Source organism: Oncorhynchus kisutch, linkage group LG17, assembly GCF_002021735.2.
Source record: "Oncorhynchus kisutch isolate 150728-3 linkage group LG17, Okis_V2, whole genome shotgun sequence".
In the NCBI taxonomy this organism is placed as follows: Eukaryota; Metazoa; Chordata; class Actinopteri; order Salmoniformes; family Salmonidae; genus Oncorhynchus; species Oncorhynchus kisutch.
Window position 1 is genome coordinate 8,336,571 of NC_034190.2, and position 5,256 is coordinate 8,341,826.

Below are 5,256 nucleotides of genomic sequence, written 5' to 3' on the forward strand. Positions count from 1 at the left end.
GAGGGAGGGAGAGTGATGGAGTGAGGAGAGGAGGGAGGGAGGAGACGGGAGAGGGAGGGAGGGCGGGAGGGAGGGAGGGAGGGAGGGAGAGAGAGAGAGAGAGATGAGAGGAGAGAGAGAGGAGAGAGAGAGGGAGGGAGGGAGGAGGGAGGGAGGGAGGGAGGAGGGAGGGAGGGAGGGAGGGAGGGAGGTAGACTCCAAAGGTTCCAGAACTCCAATCACAGTGGTATGGCTTACGTCATATCGCGTGTCTCTGCACGGGCCCTGAAATGAACGGGACCACCCCAGATCTTTGGTGGGGTTCCCCCACAGGAATAGAACACGAATGTCAACCTCCATAATTCACAGATATCTTTTAGAAATAAAAGCTTAGCAGGGCCTCCCCCTCTACCACTGAGACAACGTGGGCTGTGAAAGGGAGGCGTGGAACAACAGTAACAGATATGATCTTTAGAAAAGGAACAGACAGTTTATCAGGAATGTACTATAGTTCATACAAAAGTATAAAGAATCACTGAGCTGACAAAGAAAAAATCTGTCCTTATGCCCCTGAACAAGGCAGTTAACCCACTGTTCCCCGGTAGACCGTCATTGTAAATAAGAATTTGTTCTTAACTGACTTGCCTAGTTGAATAAAGGTAAAAAATAATCACTTTAAAAAGGTCATTCATCCAAGCATATTAGCACAACAGAATGTAAAGTATATATATCTTCATACATAGCATATCCTGTTTGATATATACCACAAGATGATGTGTAACCATGTGTATATCATAGTGGAGTTGATATTACCAGCATGACAAAGTAACACAGTAACACAAAGTAACCCAGGCTTACATATGCTTCAGATTTGACAGTTTGTTTTTGAATGGCTACATACAGAGCAGTCTGTCAGAAAGCAGGATGACAGAGGAACTAATGAGTCAGCTAAGCCGTTTGTTTTGCGGTCAGGTGACAGTCTGGGTATTCACTGATTTGTCGAAACACAGCTGACGAAACACAAGTTTACTGGAATCGTCTGTCCATCCAAACGGGAATGTGGGGACAGCAGAGGAAGGGATTGGAACGTTTCACAGAACAAGGAAAGCCAACATGTGTTTGGCTCATCCTGGTTCACCTCAACCAAGGGGAAGGGCTGGAGGCTGGATATAAACCTCAACCAAGGGGAAGGGCTGGAGGCTGGATATAAACCTGAACCAAGGGGAAAGGCTGGAGGCTGGATATAAACCTCAACCAAGGGGAAGGGCTGGAGGCTGGATATAAACCTCAACCAAGGGGAAGGGCTGGAGGCTGGATATAAACCTCAACCAAGGGGAAGGGCTGGAGGCTGGATATAAACCTGAACCAAGGGGAAGGGCTGGAGGCTGGATATAAACCTCAACCAAGGGGAAGGGCTGGAGGTTGGATATAAACCTGAACCAAGGGGAAGGGCAGGAGGCTGGACATGAACCTGAACCAAGGGGAAGGACTGGAGGCTGGACATAAACCTGAACCAAGGGGAAGGGCAGGAGGCTGGATATAAACCTGAACCAAGGGGAAGGGCAGGAGGTTGGATATAAACCTGAACCAAGGGGAAGGGCAGGAGGCTGGACATGAACCTGAACCAAGGGGAAGGGCAGGAGGCTGAACATGGTTTACTGGCTTGGCTTCCACTGAGGATAAAGGGCCATTACCGGCTGACTTTTGGGTCTGACTGCTGGACAGGTGTAGATGGGATGAGGAAACAAGTGTGCGTGTGCACTCATGCATGACTACGTGTGCGTGTGTGTGTACGAGAAACACAGAGAAGGTTTTGTTGTCCGGGTTGTGGGATATGTGCCAGTGTGTGTGTGTGATGTGTGTGTGTGTGTGTGTGTGTGTGTGTGTGTGTGTGTGTGTGTGTGTGTGTGTGTGTGTGTGTGCGTGTGCGTGTGATGTATGTGTGTGTGTTTTAGGGACGATCTCTGCGTGGAATGTCTGTGGTGCAGACTGGAACCCCTGTCTTTCAGTCATTCCAGAACCCTGTGACACGGCTGGCTGTGTGGAAGGACAGACCGATGTTCTGGAACGGACCTCAACACTCTATTCCCCACTACAGAGGAATCTCTCTTTGAAAAGCGGAACCCCAAAAAGACATCCCTTAAAGCATCACCTTGATTGAAACAGCAGAGAACCACACAGATACTGAATTTTTTTTATTTTTAATTTATTTTCAAATATTTTGATATAATTTTTTTCAGCTCTATAGTTAACCAATTGAATAAATTCAATAGATATGTCCTTACGAACACAAAAGCAGTTCATCCATTCTCATAAACCATCAGATAGTGTTAACATTATGGGATGGTGAAGGAAGGACTGATATGCATTACTTTTAATACACATCGGTGCCCGGGGAACAGTGGGTTAACTGCCCTGCAGAACAACATATTTTTATGTTGGAGGCTGTACATAAACCTGAACCAAGGGGAAGGACTGGAGGCTGGACATGAACCTCAATCAAGGGGAAGGTCTGGAGGCTGGATATGAACCTAAACCAAGGGGGAAGGACTGGAGGCTGGACATAAACCTGAACCAAGGGGACATATTTTTACCTCGACAGTTCGGGGATTCGATCCAGCAACCTTTTGGTTACTAGTAGTGCACACGTACATGCATATTTTTTTTACCTTTATTTAACTAGGCAAGTCAGTTAAGAACAAATTCTTATTTTCAATGACGGCCTAGGAACAGTGGGTTAACTGCCTGTTCAGGGGCAGAACGACAGATTTGTACCTTGTCAGCTCAGGGGTTTGAACTTGCAACCTTCCGGTTACTAGTCCAACGCTCTAACCACCAGGCTACCCTGCCACCCCAGGGTAGCCTATATAAATAGCCATATACTGAAAATACAGAACAATACAGGCCCAGCCTAGGAGTTTAGATATCATCTATGCAGAAATGTTAAATGGATTCATTTATTCTGAACAGAATTGGACACTTTGTACATGTCCTTCAGATATTTTCCCATGTTTCAGGAGAAAGGTCTACTGTTCTCAGCAGCATGGCATACCGAAGAGCTGGAGTTATTAAGGATTTCATCAAGGTGACTTACGCATGCAAATCAGAGTCCATGGAAATACCTTCAGCTTCCCATTCGTTATTTACGAAAGGTTTCCTTTAGTTTACTATTCTCTATTTACTGAAAGTTAACTTTAGTTTACCATTCTCTATTTACTGAAAGTTAACTTTAGCGTCCCATTCTCTATTTACTGAAAGTTAACTTTAGCGTCCCATTCTCTATTTACTGAAAGTTAACTTTAGCGTCCCATTCTCTATTTACTGAAAGTTAACTTTAGCGTCCCATTCTCTATTTACTGAAAGTTAACTTTAGCGTCCCATTCTCTATTTACTGAAAGTTAACTTTAGTTTACCATTCTCTATTTACTGAAAGTTAACTTTAGTTTACCATTCTCTATTTACTGAAAGTTAACTTTAGTTTACCATTCTCTATTTACTATAGGCTTCCTTTAGCTTCCCATTCTCTACTTACTATAGGCTTCCTTTAGCTTCCCATTCTCTACTTACTAAAGGTTTCCTTTAGAGGGGCACGGGATGATTGCATTCCAGCTCAGAGTTTTATATCAAATGGAAGCAATCTCACAGGAAAATATTACGCCATTTTTTTTATCCCCTCCCTGTCACGTTCTGACCTTAGTTCCTTTGTTTTGTCTTTGTTTTAGTTTGGTCAGGGCGTGAGTTGGGGTGGGCAGTCTATGTTCTTTTTTTTCTATAATTTGGGATTTCTGTGTATTCTCAATCAGAGGCAGCTGTCAATCATTGTCCCTGATTGAGAACCATACTTAGGTAGCCTAGTTGTCCCTGATTGAGAACCATACTTAGGTAGCCTGGTTTCACCTTTGAGTTGTGGGTGATTATATATCCGTTTCAGTGTTTGCACCATTCGGGACTGTTTCGGTTTTCATTTTGATTCTCTTGGTCTTTTGTATTTTATATTCATTTTTCCATTAAATTAACACGCTGCGTTTTGGTCCTCCGATCCTTCCTACTACTCCTCCTCCTCAGAGGAAGAACAAACCCGTTACACTCACAGTATTTTGGATTGTACCACAAGGCCTGTAGAGACAAGGAACATTGGTTCATGTCTAATACCTCTTGTTCTATGATCACCCAAGGAGTGGGATCATTGTTATTAGCCCATTTAAGAGGGTACCTTGCATTAAATGCCAAATAGTATTTCTGAATATCAGGCAGGCCCAGGATACCTCTATTTCTATCCATTGATCATTTTAAGCGGCTGACTCGAGGGGGTTTCTCTCTCCAGAGGAACTTCCTTAACAAACCATTCTCCCGAAAATGAGAGAGGGATTTCCCTGAGTAGGTATGTTAAACGTGGAAGAATGTTCATATTTATTTTAGATATTTTTGTACCCTAATGTGAGAGAGGAAGTTCTTTCCATCTTTCGAGGTCGTCCGTTGATCTTTTTTTTTTTTTAATTAGAATGGCTATGTTAAAGGGGATGACTTCATGTGTTTGGGTTTTTTAATTAGAATGGCTATGTTAAAGGGGATGACTTCATGTGTTTGGCGTTTTTAATTAGAATGACCATGTTAAAGGGGATGACTTCATGTGTTTGGGTTTTTTAATTAGAATGACTATATTAAAGGGGATGACATCATGTGTTTGGGTTTTTTAATTAGAATGGCTATGTTAAAGGGAATGACTTCATGTGTTTGGGGTTTTAGCATTACTTCAAGGTATTCAACTCCTTCTGGAGACCATTTGAATGGGAGGGAGGCAATGCTATCATTGTAAATGTGTATGTTTAAAGGCATTATCCAAGTGACGGCAGGAAGCCTAGTGGTTAGAGTGTAGAGGCGGCAGGAAGCCTAGTGGTTAGAGTGTAGAGGCGGCAGGGTAGCCTAGTGGTTAGAGTGTAGAGGCGGCAGGGTAGCCTAGTGGTTAGAGTGTAGAGGCTGCAGGGTAGCCTAGTGGTTAGAGTGTAGAGGCGGCAGGGTAGCCTAGTGGTTAGAGTGTAGAGGCGGCAGGGTAGCCTAGTGGTTAGAGTGTAGAGGCGGCAGGGTAGCCTAGTGGTTAGAGTGTAGAGGCGGCAGGGTAGCCTAGTGGTTAGAGTGTAGAGGGGGCAGAGTAGCCTAGTGGTTAGAGTGTAGAGGGGGCAGGGTAGCCTAGTGGTTAGAGTGTAGAGGCGGCAGGGTAGCCTAGTGGTTAGAGTGTAGAGGTGGCAGGGTAGCCTAGTGGTTAGAGTGTAGAGGCGG